The sequence below is a fragment of the Canis aureus genome, chromosome 1, assembly GCF_053574225.1.
Source record: "Canis aureus isolate CA01 chromosome 1, VMU_Caureus_v.1.0, whole genome shotgun sequence".
NCBI classification, from domain to species: Eukaryota; Metazoa; Chordata; class Mammalia; order Carnivora; family Canidae; genus Canis; species Canis aureus.
The window spans coordinates 37,479,012-37,501,244 of record NC_135611.1 but is presented as its reverse complement, the minus strand read 5'-3'; the positions used below and the strand labels follow the sequence as shown (position 1 = coordinate 37,501,244).

General features: G+C 36.4%; 1 protein-coding gene and 1 pseudogene across 2 annotated transcripts in view; one reads left to right on the top strand and one right to left on the bottom strand.

Annotated features, from left to right (window-relative positions):
- Nucleotides 1–16,121: 16,121 nt before the first annotated feature.
- On the bottom strand, nucleotides 16,122–16,741 carry LOC144312918 (large ribosomal subunit protein eL37-like; annotated as a pseudogene).
- A 763-nt stretch (nucleotides 16,742–17,504) lies between these two features.
- Nucleotides 17,505–22,233, top strand: part of EPM2A (EPM2A glucan phosphatase, laforin) — a 291,240-nt gene continuing 286,511 nt past the window's right edge. The window contains exon 1 of one of the 2 annotated variants that reach the window (XM_077896056.1): nucleotides 17,505–17,869. The gene's annotated coding sequence lies outside the window, so the exon portion shown is untranslated. Of the gene's footprint in view, nucleotides 17,870–19,889; nucleotides 19,908–22,233 lie in introns of those variants that run through there. The other variant, XM_077896066.1, reaches the window with a different exon arrangement.

Below are 22,233 nucleotides of genomic sequence, written 5' to 3'. Positions count from 1 at the left end.
GTAAAAGTAACTGTGCAGGTAAATATAAAAGTCAATATAAATGCAGTTCTTACTTGTGAGTTTTTTCATCTTAAAAGATAGTTCTATAATAATTATAAATCTGTATACATGGGCATATAACATATAAATATATAATTTATATAAAATAACGGCACAATAGAAGGGGAAGGAAAGGAGATATATAGGAGCATAATTTTAATGCTTTTGATACTAAGATGGTATTAACGTGAACTATATTGTTTTAAATTATGATGTATTAGTTTCCTAGGGTTTTCACATCAAATTACCACTAATTGAGTAGCTGAAGAACGTAGGAATTTATTCTCTCCTAGTTCTTCAGTCTAAAAGTCTGAAATCAAAGTGGCAGGGATTCCAGCCTTCCTTGGAGGTTCTAGAGAATGCTTCCTTTGCTTCATTATAGCTTTTGGTGACTTCTGACAATCCTTGGAATTTCTTGGCTCTGGCTGCATCACTTCAATCCCTGTCTCTGTCATTGCATGGTCTTCTTCCCTATGTCTGTCTCTGTGGGTCCTCTCTTCTTAAAAAGACACCAGTCACTGAATTTACAGCCCATCCCAATCTAGTCTGATGTCATCTTAACTAATTGCATCTGCAAAGACTATTTTCTGAGATTCTGGGTTCTGGGTAAACATGAATGTCTGGCTAGACATTCAACCTAATGTTAATTGTAATCCACAGGGTAATCTTTTTGTTGAAAAAAAACCTAAAAATATAATGAAAGAAACAAAAATGAAATAGAAATGATACACTGAAAACTATTTAGCATAAACAAAGGCAGTAATGGAGGAATAGAACATAAAAGACATAAAACATTTAGAAAATAAATAGTGAAATGGTAGACATAATAAATAGAAGGGAAAAATTGATGAAATCAGTATAGTCTAGGGTATGATATACTGTTTACAAGAAATACCTTTAGATTTAAAGGAATACATACATTAAGATAAGAATGCAAAAAAAAGATATATCATGGAAACAGTAACCAAAAGAGAGCTGAGTGGATATACTAATATCAGACAAAATAGACTTAAAAAAATTGTCTCTAGATACAAAGAGGGAAATTTCATAATGATAAACTGGGTAGTCCATCAAGAAGATATAATAATAATAATAATAAATATATATGCATTTAACAAGGGAAGCACAAAATTCATGAGGCAAAAATTGTCAAAATTGAAAGGAGAAATACACAATTAACAATAATAGTTAAACCTTCAATAATCTATTTTCAATAATAGAACAAGTATTCAGAAAATCAAGGATCTAGAAAACTTGATTAACACTATTAATCAACTAGACCTAACAGACACTTACACATTCCATCTGGCCATAGCAGAATACTTAATCTTCTCAAGCGCACAGGGAGCATTGTCCAATGGAGATAATATTTTAGACATCAAACAATACATTTAAAGGCATCAAGCATACATAATATATTCTCTGACCACAACACAATGAAATTATAAATCAATAATAGAAGGAAATTTGGGAAATTCACAACTATGTGGACATCAAGTATCACACTCCCAAATAACCAATGGATGAAAGAAGAAATCACAAAATAAGTTAGAAAATACTTTCAAATGAATAAAATTGAAAAAACAAAATACATATGGGATGCAGCTAAAGCAGTGCTACAAAGAAATATATAGCTATAAATATCTACTTTAAAAAGAAGAAATATCTCAATTAGTAACCCAATCTACTTTAGGAACTTCAGAAAAAATAAAAAAGCAAACTAAACTCAAAACAAACAGAAAAGAGGAAAAATAAAGACCAGAGAGTAAATAAGTGAAATGGCAAATAGAAAAAACATAGGCAATATCAACCAACTCAAAAGTTATTTCTTTAGAAAGATCAACAAAATTCAGGCACCTGGGTGGCTCAGTTGGTTAAGCATCTGCCTTTGGCTCAGGTCATGATCTCAGGGTCTTGGATCCTAGCCACGTATCTGGTTCCCTGATCAGTGGGGAGTCTGCTTCTCCCTCTCCCTCTGCCCCTCCCTGCCACTCATGTACTCGCTCATTCTCTCTCTCACTTGCTCTCTCTCTCTTTCTCAAATAAATAAAATCTTTTTTAAAAAAAGATTTTATTTATTTATTCATAGAGACAGAGAGGCAGAGACACAGGCAGAGGGAGAAGCAGGCATCAGAGAGCCTGACGAGGGACGGGACTCGATCCAGGGTCTCCAGGATCACGCCCTGGGCTGCAGGCAGCGCTAAACCGCTGCGCCACCGGGGCTGCCCCCCAAAAATAAAATATTTTTAAAAAATCAACAAAATTGATGTATCTCTAGCTAGACTGATCAAGCAACACAGAGACAAGACAAATTACCAGAACAAGGAATGCAAGAAAGGACATTGCTACCTCCCTTATAGAAATAAAAACAACATAATAATGGTAATACTAAACAATTTTATGGCAACAAATTAGAAAACCTAAATGAAATGGACAAATTCCTAGAAAGACACAAATTAAAAATGACTAAAGAAAAATCGGATATCTGAATAGACCTATAACAAGTACAAGGTATTGATTAATTATTTTAAAACTTCCCCCAAGAAAAATCCCAGTCCTATATGGCCATGCTATTGAATTCTGCCAAATATATAAAGAAGAATTGACAATAATCCTTCACAAACTCTTCCAAAAGATAAAGGGGAGAGCATCATGAGGCCAGTATTACTCTGACACTAAAACCAAATAAAGACATCATAAGAAAACTATAGCTGAACATCCCTTATGAATATAAGTGCAAACATTTTCAGCAAAGTGCTAACAAACCAACTCCAGCAACATGTAAAAAAATATGAACCATAGCATGTGAAATTTATCCCAGGAATTCAAGGTTAGTTCAACATAAGAAAATTATTTCATGTGATAAACCATATTAATAGAATAAAGGATAGAACCCACATGATTAAATAGTCACAGAAAAAGCATTTGACAAAATACAACACTCTTTCCTGATAAAACCATTCATCAAGCAAAGAATCGAAGGGAACTTTCTCAACCTGCTAAAGGGTGTATACAGAAAATCCACATCTACTGTTAAACTTAATGGCAAAGACTGAAAGCTTTCTTAAGTTCAGAGACAAGACAATGATAACTCTTCTCACCATTTCTTTTTTTTTCTTTTTTAATTAAATTCAATTACCCAATGTATAGTGCATCATTATTTTCAGATGTAATGTTCAATATTATCAGTTGCATATAACACCCAGTGCTCATCACATCATGTGCCCTCCTAATGCCCATCACCCAATTACCCCATCCCCTCACCCATCTCCCCTCCACTAACCCTCAGTTTCTGGTTTTTCTCCCTCTCTGATGACTTCCCATTCAGTTTTTCATACGTTCCCCCTATGATCTTCTGTGCTGTTTCTTATATTCCACATATGAGTAAAACCATATAATTCTCTTTCTCTCATTGAGTTATTTTGTTCAGCCTAATACCCTTCAGTTTCATCCATGCTGATGTAAATGGTAACTATTCATCTTTTCTGATGGCTGATTCCATTGTATATATATATATACCACATCTTCTTTATCCATTCATCTGTTGATGCACATCTTGGCTCTTCCTACAGTTTGGCTATTGTGGACATTGCTGCTATGAATATTGGGATGCAGGTGCCTCTTATGATTATTACATTAGTATCTTGGAGGTAAATACCTAGTAGTGCAACTGCTGGGTCATAAGGTAGCTCTATTTTTAATTTCTTGAGGAACGTCCATACCGTTTTCCAGAGTGGCTGTACCAGCTTGTATTCCCACTAACAGTGTAAGAGAGTTCCCCTTTCTCTGCATCCTTGTCAGCCTTTGCTATTTCCTGTCCTGTTAATTTTAGCCATTCTGATCTGTCTTCTCACCATTTTATTCAACATTGTATCAAATGTTCCAACCAGAGCAATTAGGCAAAAAATTAAGTTTTAAAAAATCTGAATTTGAGGGATGCCTGGGTGGCTCAGTGGTTGAGCGTCTGCTTTCAGCTCAGGGTATGATCCCATAGTTCTGGGATCAAGTCCCACCTCAGGCTCCTTGCATGGAGCCTGCTTCTCCTCCCTCTGGCTATGTCACTGCCTCTCTCTGCCTCTCTCTGTGTCTCTCACGAATTAATAAATAAAATCTTAAAAAATTAAAAAAATCTGAATTTGAAATGAATAAGGAAAACTGTATTTGCAGACTGATAAGATCTAGTATATAAAAAATTCTAAGGCATATACTACAGGACTATTAGAACTAATGAAAAGTTCACCAAGTTTGCATATACATAATCAAGTTTAAATAAATTGAATAAAAACTTTAAAAATCAATTTTATCTCTTATAGAAATAAGAAATTAAAATTAAAGAAATCAGTTTAATTTATAGTAGCATCAAAATAATATTTAAGAATAAATTTAGCCAGGGTGCCTGGGCAGCTCAATCAATCTGACTCCTGGTTTCAGCTCAGATCAATCTTAGGGTCATGAGATGGAGCCCTGCACTGGGCTTCATGTTCAGCATGGAGTCTGCTTGAGTTTCTCCCTCTCCCTCTACCCACCTCCTAAAATAAATTAAAAAATCTTTTAAAAAAATTAACCAAAGAATTTCAGCCTATATGCTAAAAGCTATAAAATATTGTTAAAAGAAATTGAAGATCTAAGTAAACTGAAAAATAGTTTGTTTGTGGAAACAAAGCCTTAATATTGTTAAGATGGCAATATTCCCCAAGTTGATCTATATATTCAATATAATTCCTATCAAATCTCCAAAATGTCTTTTTTACTTAAATAGACAAGCTGATCCTAAAATTTGCATGCAGATGCCAAAATAGAATAGCCAAGACAATCTTGAAAAAGAAAAGTTTTTTCTCACCTTTTCCAATTTTGAAGCTTACTATAAAGCTACATTAATCAAGACAGTATGGTCCTGTTATAAGGATAGACATATAGACTAAGAGAGTACAATTAAGAGTCCAGAAATCAACTCTTACATTTATAAATTTTCAACAAGCATGCCAACACAATTCAATGGGGTGAGGGTGTCAAAGTAGTTTTTTCAATAAATGATTTTGGGACAATGAGACACCTTCCTCATGCTACACACAAAAATTTACTCAAAATGGAGCAACAATATAAATGTAAGAGCTAAACTATAAAAATTTTAGAAGAAAAAAAACATAGGCATAAATATTTGTAATTTTGGATTAGGCAATGTTTCCTTTTATATGACATCAAAAAAAAAGCAACAAAATCAAAAACAGATAAATTGGCCTTCATCAAAATTAAAAAAATTTTCATGTCTTATCTTGACATTTTAGAAGCTAAACATTCTAAAATTATTAAATCATCCTTTGCTGGCATTATATTTTCCAGCTTTAGATTCTTCACCTTGCTTTTATCTAAAGTTGTCATATATTGATTTTGCTTTTTCTCAAATCATGTTAGAGTCTATAGGTATGCCTTTTCTTTTCTTTTCTTTTCTTTTCTTTTCTTTTCTTTTCTTCTTTTCTTTTCTTTTCTTTTCTTTTCTTTTCTTTTCCTTTCTTTTCTTTCTTTTTTAAATAGGCTCCACACCCATGAGAAAATTTCATGTCACAGTATATTATCAAGAGAGAGAAAAGACAATCTATAGAATGGGAGAAAATATTTGCATATTATATATATATGATATCTGCAGTATCATGAATATATAAAGAATTTAAAACTCAACTATAAAAAGACAACCCAAATAAAAAATGGGCAATGGGTATGAATAGACACTTCTCCAAAGATGATAAACAAATGGCCAGTAGCACATGAAAAGCTGCTCAACTTCCTTAGTCATTAGAGAAATGCAAATCAAAATTGCAATGAGATAGCACTTCACACCCACTAGGGTAGCTATAATTAAAAAGTAGAAAAATAACAAGCATTGGCAAGGATGTGAAGAAATTGGAACACTTATACATTACTGATGAGAATGGAAAATACTGCAGCCACCTCACAAATAGTAAAATTGTGTTTTAATTTTAAAAAGTTAAAAAATAGAGCTGCTTACTATATGGCCTTGTAATCCCACTCTTAAGCATATATATTGAGAGCGTTGCAAGCATATGGTTACACAAAAACTCGTGCACAAGTGTTCCTGGGAGCTTTATTCGTATTTGCCAAAAAGGAGAAACAACATAAATGTCTGTCAGTGAGAGGTGGATAGACAAAATACAGAATATCCATACAATGAAATATTGTTTGGTGATAAAAAGGGATGAATTATTAATGCATTCTATGACTTGGCTGCATCTTGAAATATTGTGTTATGTGAAAAATGAAGCCACATGCAAAAGGCCACTATTGCATTGGTCCATTTGTATGAAATGTCCAGAATAAACAAATCCATACAGAAGGAAAGTTTATTAGTGGTTTCCAGGGCTGAGGTAATAAAGGTATAGACAGTTACCCTTTATAGACAGTTATTTATGAGTATGGGGTTTTGGGAATGGTGAAAATATTTGTGAATATACTGTAAAGCAGTGAATTTTACATTTAAAAAGAATGCATTCTATGGCATATCTTACAAATGTGTCTCAATTTAAAATATCCAATATGGGGGTGCCTGTGTGGTTTAGCTGGTTAAATATCTGACTCTTGGTTTCAGCTCAGGTCATGATCTCAGGGTCAGGGGACAGAGCCTAGTGTCTGGCTCTGTGCTGGGCATGGAGTCTGTTTGGAATTCTCAAAAAAAAAAAAAAAAAAAAAGGAATTCTCTGTCTGCTTTTCTGTGCCCCACCTCCTCGGCTGTCTTGCTCTCTCTAAAAAATAAAAAATAGGGATGCCTGCATGGCTCAGCGGTTGAGTGTTTGCCTTCAGCTCAGGGCGTGATCCTGGGATCCTGGGATCAAGTCTTGCATTGAGCTCCCCACAGGGAGCCTGCTTCTCCCTCTCCCTATGTCTCTGCCTCTCTCTGTGTGTCTCATGAATAAATAAATAAATTCTTATAAATAAATAAATAAATAAATAAATAAATAAATAAATAAATATCCAGTATGTAAAATTCACAGTTTAATATTGTTAACGTAAAGAGAGTTTTGAAAAGTTTGCCTGTGCTTTGTTTTGTCTGCTTTTAATTTGATCCATTCACACTGTGTGTTGTTACAAACAGAAGTGTTCAGAGCATGAATCTCGTTTGTTTGCCGCAGAGTAGATCTACCACTCATAATTTCCTCATTTATCTTTGCTGTTATCTGCATTAAAAATTTATCCATGTGTAAAATTAAAAATAAAACAAAACTGATTACAACATCACCACTCATAAGCACTTTCAATAATTCATTATTCTTGCAAAGTAAAAGGTTCAGCTGCCATAGTCCCCCATTAGTGAGTGTGGCGCAGAAATAGACTTGGGGTATTTACCATTCTCTTCATGTTAACTCTAACATCCTCTCCATTCTTGCCCACTCAACCAAACATTTCTGGAAAGCCAATGTGTGGAAAGGACGTTTGTACAGGGATGAACTTTAAACAGTGTTCCTGTCAAACTTAAGATCTTTGACACTAATAGAAATTATTATAAGAGATGCTGGAGGTGAGTATTTGAGAACAATGCAAGTCTTAGGTTACTGAAATATTAGCCTCCTGAAATAGCCTCCTAAATATATAGTATCTCTTTTTTGGATTATTATGTTCATATTGCCATTCTACCATTATTCAGCTCTGCTTTCACCTTTAATTAGTGCTTTCTTGGAGTTGCCGTTGCTACCTTAGGGAGGTAAAGATGGGCCTTAGGAAGTCCTGATATCAAAGAGTGAGTGGGGACCTCTAGCTCATTGTTTTCATTGAGTGCTGTCAGGGTGCTGATAACACTGAATGTCAAAAAAAGTATTTTCTAGACAAAACACTGAAAGGAATGCAGAGCCACCCAGCCATGCTGTGTTCCTGACCTGTCTGGAGCATCTCCATCTCTTCCTTCTTAGCAGGGAAACTTGGTCCTAACTTCACAGAAAATAGAAGACTGGGTAAGAAGCATTTTCCTACCCATATTTATTCCAACTTTTTCTGCATGTGTACCATCTTTAGTCCTCAATCCCCCCCTTTTTTCTCCTTAAAACACTCCTCCTTGATAACAAAGCTAATCCACTGAGCCAGTGTTTGGGATTCCATCTTTCTCTCCTAGCCCTCAGTGGAAATGTGCTCCATTGACCAGCATTTATTGCTCTGTACATCCAAATTCTATCTCCATACTAACTTTCCCTCAGTGTGCCAATATGATTATCTTCTCCCTCTCATTTCAAAGCAGAAAGCTCCACATGTGCTTCACTGTCCACCTCCCTTCCATCCATCCCATCCTATCTCCTGACTCTTTATGTTGAGCCTCTTGAAAGAGCAGTTTGCTCTCACCCTGCATTAGCTCATGTCTCAATCACTAAGCACCTTGAGCAATTTGACTTCCCTTCAACAAAGGCAAATAAATCATTCTCAGCAAAGACTAAAAAAATTTTTTTAAAAGAATTTATTTATTTGAGAGAGAGAGCAAGAGAACATACACTTGAGAGAGAATAGGAGCAGGGGCAAGGGGCAGAGAGAGAGAGAGAGAGAGAGAGAGAAGCAGACTCCCCGTTGAGCAAGAGGCTGATGTAGGACTAAATCCCAGGACCCGGGGATCATGACCTGAGCTGAAGGCAGACTGTTAATGGACTGAGCCCCCAGGTGCCCCAGAAAATTTGAATTTTCAATTCCATTAGGGTATTTGAAACTCTTGTTCCTAATTTTTTTTTCTTGTTCCTAAATCTCCCCTTATACTACATCCTCCTACTTTTCCTGTATTTATTTTGGCTGCTCTTAGCTGGACTTCTCTTAAGTGCATGGACCACATCTTATTTGTCTTCCCTTTATCAATCTTGGTGCATCAGACAGAGCAAACACAGAAATATTTGTCAAATAAATGAATAAATACTCTTTCTCCATCTCCAGGCTCTTCCCTAACACCAGGGCACACCAGAGCTTCATCCTTGGTTCTTTTCTTCACTCATTCTGCCCATTTAACTGGAAAATCCCATGTACTGTTGTTCACCTTCAGATACTCTAGATTTGGTAACTTCCATATCTAAACCTCTTCTAAACTCTGTAGTGATTGAGCCAATTGTCTTCCAGTTAACATCTCCTGAATGGCCTGCACATACCACAGTTCCGCATGTACAAAGCCTTCCTCATCTCTCCTGCCAAAAACACTCCTTTATAAGAGTATTGATCAGTTGTTAACAGCCTAGATACTGAGGCCAGACTATCTCTGTTCCCATTTAGTTGCTCCCTGGGTGGTGCTTTGCTACCTTTGGCCCTCAAAGAGAAACATTCATGAGACAAATCTTTTTCTTACCAATAGACTCCCTTTTTATAGCATAAGCTAGGTGAGTCTCTGAATTTTTTCTCTTTGCCAAAGCCTTAGATTCCTTCTTCGATTATTCTAGTTTGGGATGGACTAGAGCCTGAAGGAATCAGTGGGAAAGGTACGTGTGTGTGTGTGTGTGTGTGTGTGTGTGAGTTCCATTATGTGAAAAATTATGATAAGAAAAAAGAGGAAAAATTACATTTTGCCACATAATAAAATAAATACATTTTAAAATCTTTTTATGAGGGCAGCCCTGGTGGCTCAGTGGTTTAGTGCCGCCTTCAGCCCAGGGTGTGATCCTGGAGACCCCGGGGTTGAGTCCCACGTTGGGCTCCCTGCATGGAGCCTACTTCTCCCTCTGCCTGTGTCTCTGCCTCTCTCTCTCTCTCTCTCTCTCTCTTTGTGTCTCTTATGAATAAATAAATAAAATCTTAGAAAAAATATTTTTATGTATCTAGAGATAGATACTGAGCATCAAAAGATTTAAAAATTTTTCAAGCACAAATGTAGTAAGTCTATATTACAATCATATTACTAGCTCCTGAAAATTGGTGGTTGCTAAGTAATTTCTTTTTCCTTTTAAAAAATATTTTATTTGTTCATTTGAGAAAGGGAGAGAAAACATGAGCCTGGTGAGGGGCAGAAGGAGACGGAGAAGCAGACACCACACTGCATAGGGAACTGGATGTGGGGCTGGGCTCCATCCGAGGACCCCAAGAGATCATGACCTGAGCAGAAGGCAGACAGTTAACAAACCAAGACACCCAGGTGTCCCTAAATAATTTCACTTTCTAAAACTTATTCAGTTATATCTCATTGACCTATCTGCTTGTCTAGAATTGCCTTAGATATTGATTATAAATAACCACTGGGTTAATACTAATATACCCAAAGTTTTTATCACTTACTTGTTTAAGTAAAAAGTAAATGTTTCCAGGGGTGCCTGGGTGGCTCAGTTGGTCAAGTGTCTGACTCTTGGTTTTGGCTCAGGTCATGATCTCATGGGTTCTGGGACTGAGCCCTGTGTGGGGCTTCATGCTCAGTGGGAAGTCTCCTTGAAAGATCCTCTCCTCTGACCCTTCCCCTGCTCTCTCTCTCCAAAAATAAATAATTAAATCTTTTTAAAAAAGTAAATTTGTTCACAGTTTATAGATTTGTACAATGAACAGTTCAAATATATCATCGGTCCTAGGATGTTTTACTATTACATCTTAATTTATTCAATGGCTTTTTTGCTTTGATACTCAACTATCAAAGCCAAAAAATTAAAAGATTAGTAATTATATGACCGCATTTATTTAATGTGAAATATATTTATAAAAATGCAAAAAGTGGGTATATAATTAGGGAGTCATGATCAATGAAGAACAAAATTAATCCTATGACTGGGAATGAGCATCTATTCATTGTGCTGTGAGGTAGGCAGGGTAAGTACTTTGCTACTGTCATTGTCCCTATATTCAAGATGATACAACTGAATCAACATGACAGAAGATTCCTTACCTTCCTTAGCAGGTGAGACTTTAGAGGAAGTCTGATGAGTAAGTAGTACTCCCCAAAGTGCTTCAAAGGTATTTGGCCATTCTCTGGCTTCCATTTCTACTATGAGAAAACAGCTGTCAGTCTAGTTCTCTTTCCTTTTTTTTTTTTGTTTTCTCAACCTGCTTTTAAGATAAACTCTTTATTATTGGTGTTCTTTGTTTTCATTATGATAGATTTAGGTGTGGATTATTTATTTATCCCATTTGAGATTCATCATAATTCTTCAATCTGAAGATTTATATCTCTCAAGAAGACATACTATAAATGGCATCAAAGAAATGTGAACAGTAAATAGAAGGAAGCGGAGAAAGAGAGGGGTTTAGTTAGTTTGTTTCAAAATGAGAGAGGTAGTTACTGATGTATCTGATCTGGTAAAGAAAGAAAAATTGGTGGCACATTGGGGAGGGGCTGTTAGCATGCCCTTGAATAGATGAGAGGGGCTGAGATTATGCAGAGTTGGAGTTAGCCTTAGACTGGAGGACTGACATGTACTAAAGAAGGACGAGTTCATACATGTTTTATTAGGTAGAAAAGGTAGCAGCAAGAGTGTGTTATTCTTTTTTTATTATTTCTATATTTTCAATAAAAATTTCTTCAAATTGGCTTTTTCATATGTTGCTATGTAAGTCAACGTGAAAGAGCAATTTGTGTCAGAAATTTGTAGGGAGCTTAGAAAAATGATATTTGTCTAGAGCAGTGGTTCTCAATCAGGAATGCTATTACAACCCAGGGTGACATCTGGAGACATTTTGGTTGACATAACTGCAGATATGCTACTGACATCTAGTGAGCAGAGGCCACAGATGCTGCTAAACATCCCACAAAGCACAGAAAAGCCCCACGAAATGAAGAATTATTTGGCCTCATAGGTCAATAGTGCTGGTGTAGAGCAGTGGTGAAAAGCTTTTCTGTAAATGATAAGATAGCAAACATTTTAGGCTTGGAGGCATTTGGTTTCTGTTGCATCTACTCAGCTCTACCATTGTAGTATGAAAGTAGCCAAAGACAACATGCAAATGAGTGAACCTACCAGTGTTCTAACTAACATCATTTACAAAAACAGGTGAATGTCTCATTGACCAGTTTCCTGGCCCATGATCTAACAGAATCCTTTACTTTTTCTGGAAGCAGAGTTTGGACTTATTATAGTTGACAACCATGATTAAAGCCTCTGCATGCCTGTTAAATGTTGGCTATATACCTAGTTGGTGCTTACTGAATACTTTCAAATCCAGACAAATAATTCTAAGTAAGTCACCTATTTTTTTTTATCTCAAACATTAAATATCTTCTTGCCACTTTTTCCCCATGAGATGACCTCTTAGTAGCCACTGTTCCTATCCACATCCTCATAATTTGGGGCTTCTCATGTCTACTTTTCCCCATGACTAGAGTGATCTCTTTCCTCCATACCCAGACCCATTAGTGGTCTTACACACACATACACACAGCCAGACAACATTGAAAGGTGATTATTTTTTTAAAAATTTTTATTTATTTATTTATGATAGGCACACAGTGAGAGAGAGAGAGGTAGAGACACAGGCAGAGGGAGAAGCAGGCTCCATGCACCAGGAGCCCGACGTGGGCCTCGATCTCAGGTCTCCAGGATCGCACCCTGGGCCAAAGGCAGGTGCTAAACCACTGCGCCACCCAGGGATCCCACAAGGTGATTATTTATTATTGACCTCATTATCCATCTAATGGTTTATTTTTCTCCTAACATTTTTTTAAAAGATTTTATTTATTTATTCATGAGACACACACACACACACACACACACACACACACACACAGAGAAAGAGAGGCAGAGACACAGGCAGAGGGAGAAAGGCTCCATGCAGGGAGCCCAATGCGGGACTCGATCCCAGGACCCCAAGATCATGCCCTGGGCCGAAGGCAGACGCTAAACCACTGGGTCACCCAGGGATCCCCATTTTTATCCTAACATTATTACTCAGCACATACACATACTAAACAGATACAGTTTTTCATTTCATTGAAAAAGACTCACTAATTCTCTTTAGGATTTGTGAATCCAAATATTATGATATTGTAGTTTAAGCAAATCCTTAAATCATTCAAAATCGTTTTGTCTGGTCAGACACTGAAATGATATTCCTTATAGTACTCTACAATTTATTTTATTACTTTACAAATTTCAGAAGTCAAGAAAAACGCTACCTTTCACCTCTTTTTAAAGTCATATAAGTTTCTTAGAAATCTATATCCATTCTTGATTTTGAGACACTAAGTCAGAATTATTGTCCAGTTTTCTTCATGTTATCTTTAGCTTAGTTCCAAAAAAAGAATCACATCTAGATAGTGAGTAGAAAAATTATCTTGGGGCAGCTGGGGTGGCTCAGCTGTTTAGCACTGCCTTCAGCCCAGGGTGTGATCCTGGAGACCCGAGATTGAGTCCCACGTCCAGCTCCCTGCATTGAGCCTGCTTCTCCCTCTGCCTGTGTCCCTGCCTCTCTCTCTCTCTGCCTCTCATGAATAAATGAATAAAATCTTAAAAAAAAAAAAGAAACATTATCTTGATATTTTTAATATTTTCCACTGAAGATGTAGCTTGTATTATGTTTGAGAACTTATATGTACTCTGACTATTGAAAACTTTTTTTCCTCATACCATAGTAATTAGTTTTGTATTTATTCTCAGCAAGGCTAGAATTCATTATACATATAGATCTTAGATCTTTAAAGTATAACTTTTTTTTCCTAATAATGGATCACTCTTAATGTACTGTGAAGGAAGAAAGATAGCTAATGTGGTTCAGATATTTCAAAAGAATTTGTTAGAAGTTGAAAACTAAGATAAATAAAAGAAGGTAGGTCAGAGGGTAAGATGATTAGATGAAATAGTAATTAGCTTATGGAAATTAGATGGAAGAGTCAAGTAGAAAACAAAAGAATTCCTGTGCATGATAGGCAATGAAAACCATGATAAAGAATGCTTTTTTAAGCTTCTACTTTCATATCTTGAAAATGTTAGGTGTATCTTGAAAAGGTTAGGTTGCACAGGAGCATTACTCCAAAGATTTCAAGTTTTCTGCTTCAGAATAATATCAAACTCATACAAGATGAATTAAAAACTTCTCCACCAAAGTGTATCTTTATCATAGCAAAAAATGGATAGACTTGAGAGGCAACCAGAAAAGATCTTACCTCTGTGAATTTGGGAGTTAAATTCCTCCTGTTGATTATCTACATTATTGCACTAATTAATACATATCCCCCCCCTCCAATTGCTTAAATTGATTCACAAGAATGTGAAATCAACATTTAAGAAAATAGTATTTTTTGTACTTCTTAGTTTAATTCAACCTTTTTAGTATTAAATATTAATAATTACTTTTTTAAGTTAGAAATACATTTTCAAGGATGGTATGGCTTCTATTTTTTATTTATTTATTTTAAATATTTTATTCATGAGAGACAGAGAGAGAGAAAGGCAGAGACACAGGCAGAGGGAGAAGCAGGCTCCATGCAGGGAGCCCGACATGGGACTTGATCCCAGGTCTCCAGGGTCACGCCCTGGGCCAAAGGGAGGCACTAAACCACTGAGCCACCCAGGCTGCTCCTGGCTTCTATTTTTAAAAGTTGATCCCTAAATCTCTACTTATATAATTTTGAATTGTTTTGATAACCTTGATTTCCTCACTTCTCAGGACTATATTTGCTGTGTAATTAATTTAATGTCATTTGAACTGTAGCATTTTTTATGAGGTAGCAATAAAATCAAAGCCTCCAAATATTTTATAAAAAAGTATAAAGCCTTTAGAGTCAAAAGCTTTGGATTCAAGTATCAACTCAGCCACTTGCTAATTTGTAACAGAGAAAAAAATTAAGTAACCAGTTAAGTTTCAGTATCTTAACCAGCAAAATGGAATCATAATTTCTAGTTAAGGGGATTTTATTAGAGAATGTAACCAAAATCTGAAGCTCAGTGACTGCCACAATGTAGCTCCTATTAAATTATCACTTCTATTATTACCAAACTATTTAAGAACATTCAAGTATTTTGAAGAAATTAGACATTTTCCTAAATATTTTGCATTTTTATTCAGATGTTTTGCTTATCTAAACAATGAGGTGCAATTTAGACTGTTCTGTATAAACAAATACTAACCCTGTGAAATTTCTTTATGCCTAAAATAGTTTTGTTTTGCATATTTCTGCTTGTAGAAAAATGTCACACTTTCAGTTTTCCAAGTACAAATTGTCAAACAGGTCCTATCTAAAAGAGAGCTGTTTTCTGAAGCCAGTAAATACAAGGGAATTTAGTAAAATTTTCCTGATTTTACCATTTTCCCATTGTTACTTAGCAACCAGCTAATACTTTAGAAAAACCTCCTTTTTATACTAAATTACCATTGAAATTTGTTTCTGCAGCCAAACTGAAGATCAAATATGCAATCATAGTTTCCCTGAAGGACACAGTTGGAACCTAGCTTATACTGCCTCATCACCACTAAAAGCCCAATGTTTTACCCTTCCTACTTAGAAATATCATTATGTGTTGTTACTTATGCATAATAAATTCATAATAAAGTTTCTGAGAGTGGCTGTGAATGGTAATGTGTTGTGCAGCCAACCAGGCCTCTTTAATACCTAATATGTGCCAGTCCTCCAGAAACATTTAATGTTTTGAGAACACATTAAATAAAATGTAATATGAGTAAGGCAACAGTCCATTCTGGTTTGCCTGAGATGAATCTAGTTCATATCTATTGTAAATCAATTAACACTGTTAACTATTTTACCATCTTTTCTCATTCTCAAAATTTATCTGCTTTAGACAATAAGTTACATGGTCACCCTGGATCTGAAAAATTTGGAGGCAGTTTGGAAGAGGGCAATAGAAATAATTAGAGGCATAGGAAAAGTTTCTATGAAGAAATGAATAAAAGAGTTAGATTTATTTATTGGTTGAAGAAAAGGGTAAACTTAGGGAGATTATACTCTTCAATGAGAAAATACAGAAGAAGGTACTCTAAGAGGAATCAAAAGCCTTGGTCTGCTTTCCAACTCAGGTCTGCATAGAATTAAAACTGCTACATTAAAGATCTGCTGTATACAAAGTAGAGATTTAGAAGATGTACATGCTGGATTGCACCCAATAAAGGTTATTGTTTCCTATTTTGAATATTACTTAAAGAACAAATAAGCTATGAACATACTCTATGGTTGCAGTTCTATTTTTTTTTTTTTTTTTTTTTTTATTCATGAGAGACAGAGAGAGTGAGGCAGAGACACAGGCAGGAGGAGAAGCAGGCTCCATACAGGGAGCCCCACGTGGGACTCGATCCCGGGACTCCAGGATCACGCCCTGGGCTGAAGGCACCAAACCACTGAGCCACCCAGGGATCCCAGGAGTTCTACTTTTACAGAACTACTTATATAGTTTTGGTTCCCAGAGACACTTGTGCAAATGTACACCAGGATGTACATATCACGCTGTTAATAGCTTTATGTTTTTTTCTTAATTTTTTAAACCCGGAATGTTTATAGTGACTAATCGCTGAAATCCTTAAGATGAACTGGATGCTGCAGCAGCTGCCCTCTTGAGCTTAGGTGTCGTTCGTTCACGGAATCCAGGCCTGAATCTGCGGTATACAATTTTAAGGTGCCTCATTCGACTGGTCCGGTGCTAGTCGTACCAGCTTTTAGCCTTGGCCCTCCAGTTATACTTTCCCTTCCGCTTGGCAGGGGAGCCACATTTGCTGCAGGTGGACTTCTGAAGGTGGTAGGCCTTAGAGCCACGCGGTGGCACAACGTGTGCTTCTTATTGTGACACTTTCCAAACGATGACGTCCCCTTTGTCATCTTGTTTCCGTGGCAGACGCCCAAAAGCTTTATGTTTGTAATAGGGCCATACTGAAAATAATTCATCTATTAACAATGAAATTGATAAAATATGGGATATTTAACCAAAGAAATATGCTGTACATAAACAAAAATAATTGAACTATATACTCACATGCCACAATATGTATGTGTTTCCAAAACACTGTTGAGCAAAAGGCTTAAGTTACAAAAGAAAACATGCAACATGGTTTCATTTCTACAAAATTCAAAAAAATAGGTGAAACCTAGTTTCTTTATATGGGTGCTCCAGAAGCAAATCCTAAATCAAGGATTTAGGTTCAAGTATTAAGTTGAAACATATGAAACTAACTGATACTCAATCGTTTGTGATTTACACAAATGGCAAATATGGTTCAGTGAAAGAGTTTATTTGGGAGGGAATGAAAATGCAGTAGAGGTGGGGAAATAGATAAGGAACAGAAGCAGATGATACAGGGTATATTTTCAAGCCAGTTACCACTGTGGATGACGAGAGCCTAATCCCATCAGGGAAACTCAAGGGAGCCAGAATTTTGGACATACCAGAATTAACTTATTTTAGGGGCAAGGAAGGTAAGATATTTATACACCATTTCCTATTCTTTTTTCTGAGAGGACATGCAGTAAATACGATGTAGGGCAGATGTGCTGCCAACCCAAGAAGGACATGTAATATGAGAGGGACATAAACCCTGGTGGTTTTAGGTCATAGATATCTTGAGGACTTTTGTGACCAAATCATCACCTCGTCCTGACTGAACACCTAATGCTTCAGCCTTTCCCAAAAGGCTGCTTGAAGGGAGTGTGTAGAGAAAGAGAAAACAATAGGGAATATTTCATAGGTTGGAAGTTGGGAGGAGAGATTCATCTTAAGTAAGTGGGGTGTAAGACTAGTGGTCTCCTGGCTGGGGAGATAAGGAACAGCATCAAGATCAATCCCCATTTACTTTGAGGTCCTTGGTGGGGAGGGAGATTGTCCTCCCACTGGAAGGTAAAGTAACATATGAGAATGATACACCTCCAGTTCCTGAGTACAGGGATCAGTGTATTTTGTTGCAAAGGGTCAAAGATCCTCTTCTTTTTTGGATGGGTTAACCTGGAAAGAAGGTAGGATAATAAATTTCTCTACTCTAAAGAATTTTAAGATTGCTCTTGAACATAACCCAGGACAATACAATTTCCAGAAACATTTTATTTGTTTTGAGAACACATTAAATAAAATGTAATATGAGTAAGGCAACAGTCCATTCTGGTTTGCCTGAGATGAATCTAGTTCATATCTATTGTAAATCAATTAACACTGTTAACTATTTTACCATCTTTTTCCATTCTCAAAATTTATCTGCTTTGGACAATAAGTTACATGGTAACTTTTCAAGTGGTATTTATTTCCTTGAATATCTCAAGGGAAGAAGTAGGTTTAAAATGCTGATGATATGTGGAACTATAACCTTTAAAGTATAGTAGAAGATATTCTTAAAAAGCTTTATAATTTTACTGTTCACAAAACCGAAATATCACTAATATTTATTTTCTTGAAGAAAATAACTTTTCTCAGTCATTGATGGTGTATGTTCTGGTGGATGAACCATTAACACTTGAAGTTACCACATAGAATGAAGAGAAAGAGCATGGGAACAAGAGGAAGTGTGTCTCTCTGATAATCCTTTATGTTTTAGAAATTTAGATGTATAGATGAAAACAAATAAATGAGAAACTTAAAAAATGTTTTTATAAGAGTCCCAGTTTCCTCATGTATCAAACAAAGAGACTGGAACATGGAGCTCCTTCTGGCTTTTAAAACTCTGCCATCCTAAATACAATTGTTCTTTCTTTGAATTTTCTAACTTAGGGCAATGTGGTAAACCAATTCTATGAAAGTGACTATTCAAGGCATTAATCTGGTGATATAAATTATGTTTTCATTTATTCATTCTGTGGAGGAATTTCTACATTGATCATAGAATCAATTGCTCCTCCACCTGGCACATAAAAACTTAATTAAACCACAGTATTTTTTTTCCAGGTGAATTTACTGGCCCTGCAGTGACTATGTCAGAGCTGGACACTTACTGAAAATTAAAGATTCTGGAAAATCAATCCTTTCCCCAAAGTGATAATAAATCATACTTTCTAAAAAGAATATTATTGCAGCCCAAAGATATTTACTTAAAAAAGCAATCTCATGTACCTAATGTAATAATACTTCAGGAAGTTTGATAGCTAAATGAGAATATTAAATATATATTAGCCTTGCCATGATTAATACTGTTTGCCTGCTAAGCTTGTGGGTGGTGCACTCATATATATACTCACTGCTACAGCTAATATAGCAAATAGATTAGAACAATTTACAATAGGGCAGCCCGGGTGGCACAGTGGTTTAGCACCACCTTCAGCCCAGGGCATGATCCTGGGGACCTGGGATCGAGTCCAATGTCGGGCTCCCTGCATGGAGCCTGCTTCTCCCTCTGCCTATGTCTCTGCCTCTCTCTCTCTCTCTCTCTCTCTGTCTGTCATGAATAAATAAAATCTTAAAAAAAGAACAATTTACAATATACTAATTCTTGCTATTATGAAATAGCATAATTGAGCTCATGTCTTCATATTGAACTAAAGTGTATGAAATGGTTCACCTCTTGATTTTAATAAATTTGATATCCTCTCTTTGGACAGTGAACACCCAAGATATTTTCTTTTCTCTATTTCCCATTTCTTCATTATATAACATATAATAATAATATATGGTCATTATAATATGCTTTTTTCCTTATTATTTTTATTAAAAATTGTGAAACATGTGAGAGCATATATCTAGTTTAACATGTAATTGATCAATGCAAAATATGTCATATAGTTATCTTAGAAAAAACATTTTCTGGGATCCTTACCTGTGTTAATCTAACATTACCTTAAACATGCTTTGAGATTTTCTCTTTCTGCTTTTCTTGATGCGGTTACTTGACTTGGAATACCAGTGTTCTTTCACCTCCACTTCTTTCTTGTTTTCTGTCCATTACAAGCTCTGGTTGAAAGTCCTTCATGATCTGATATCAGACCCAACCCATCCAGGTCCTTGGGGCTTCAGTCCTCTTCTGACATTTACAATGCCTGTGGCTAGTTGTCAGTGGCTGCTTGGTGACAGGTAATTTAGTATTGTTAAATTTGAAGAAATTAATTTTTGTGCCATAATTTGGCTTTTCAAGTGGTATTTATTTCCAGCAACTATACCAATAAACTCTTTGAGAGCAAGAATCACATCTTATATTTGTTCATATCAAGTCACCTAACCAATGCTGTATACCTCAAAAGTATTTGTATATTGGGGTGCCTGAGTGATACAGTCAGTTGAGCAACCAACTCTTGGTTTTGGCTTAGGTCATGACCTCAGGGTTGTGAGATGGAGCCCCATGTCAGGCTCTGCACTCAGCTTGGAGTCTGCTTAAGACTCTCTCCCTCCCTCTGCTTCTTCCCCCTGTGCTTGCATTCCCTCCGCTCCCCCCCCCCAATTAATAAATAAATCTTCAAAAGTATTTGTATGTTGATTGTCTGTTGTGAAATAGTTGTCCTTTTTGGAAGAATTTGAAAAAATAAAAAGGTTATTCTTCCTAACCTTCCTAACCTAACCAAATCAGTACCTTAGAGTATGCTGGAGGGAGCAAATCCTCCTCGGTTCTTAGGAACCAGGTTGATGTGCATTTTCCTTTGAAAAACAGGAGTTCAAAACTCAAATGACTTAAAGAGACCCACAGCTGATCTAATAGTTGACTTGCTGTTTTTGGTAATAGTTTTATTGAGATATTATTCATATAAGTCATTTATTTAAAGTGTATAATCCAATAGTTTTTTGTATATTCACAGATTTGTGCAACCATCACCACAACCACTTTTAAAATACTTTTAACACTCCCTCTCCAAAACCCTATGCCTTTTACCAGTTACTCCTCACTTTTCCCCATTCTCCCCTTGTTTTCTGACCTGGAACAACCACTAATCTCCTTTCCATCTCTGTAGACTTGCCTATTCAGGACATTTCAAATAAATGGAATCACATAATATGTGGTGGTCTTGGGACGCCTGGGTGGCTCAGCGGTTTAGCTCCTGCCTTTGGCCCAGGGCGTGATCCTGGAGACCCAGGATCGAGTCCCACATCGGGCTCCCTGCCTGGAGCCTGCTTCTCTCTCTGCCTGTGTCTCTGCCTCTTTCTCTGTGTCTCTCATGAATAAATAAATAAAATCTTAAAGAAATATATGTAGTGGTCTTTTGTGACTGGCCTTTTGACACAGCATAACATTTTCAAAGTCAAGCCATATTATAACATACATCAGTACTTTATTCTTTTTTTTTTTTTTTTTTTTTTTTTTACCTTTACTTTATTCCTTTTAATGGCCAGATATAGCACATTTAGTTGATTTGGTCATCAGTTGATAGACATTTGAGTTGTTTTCAGTTTTTGGCTATTAAGAATAATGTTGGTATGCACATTCACTTGCAGATTTCTGAATGGACATATTTTTTCATACCTTGTGAAGGAGTGGGATTGCTGGGTCATATGGCAGCACTATGTTTAAACTTTGGAGGAACTGTCAAATTTTTTTCCAAAATGGCTGCACTATTTTACATTTTAATTAACAACAAAGGAAGTTTCCAATATGTCCACATCTTTGATACTTTCTTTTTAATGCTATCATGAAAACCAGTAAAAACAACAGCAGCAGCAACAACAACAACAACAACAACTCTTGGTGTATGAGGATGAACAGCAACTTGGCCCCAATTTCAGGGAGACAATGTGGGCGTGGTGGAGACTGGAGTGTCAGGAGTTCAAGCGCATCCAAAGGGGGAGGCAGACCTTTCTCAGCTCCAGCCCATTGTGCCTTGGAAGCTGTGGCCCCTTCCTGCAAAATCTAGTTTTTCAAGAGAAGACAAAAATTTGGACATTCCTGTGAAATTTTCTAATATTTATATTTTGGCAACGAATTAAATAAAAGGTCATGTATGCCTGACAGTTGTGGTCTGCTGTTTTGTGCCCTTTGCTACAGAGAGTACCCCCAAGTGTCTAAGATCAGGGTCCAGTGATGTTGCCGCCACTATGTTACTTCCCTCAGAGGGAACAACAGTTGCTGTTGTTACAATTTTTCCATCCAGAGGAACTCCTCCCTACCCTTATCCCACTCCACCCCCCTTTGTAAATCCTACAAGCCCTTTTTAATGTGGAGGCATAGGGAGAATAATGCCTCACTCTATTTGGTCACAGTTCTACCTGAAATTAAAGGGGAATGTGCTAAGTCAGGTTAAGAAAACTGTTTCTCTCATAATAGCGGTCTCTGGCCTCCTTCTAAGGAAGGAAGCATTTGAATTTTTGTTTCCTGTTTCGTTCATCTCTTGGAGTTCCCTGAGCTACAGAAGGGCTGTGGAGTGTCTGGTGCAGTTCCTGCATAACCGAGTCTTAGCAGGGAGTGCAGACTCTC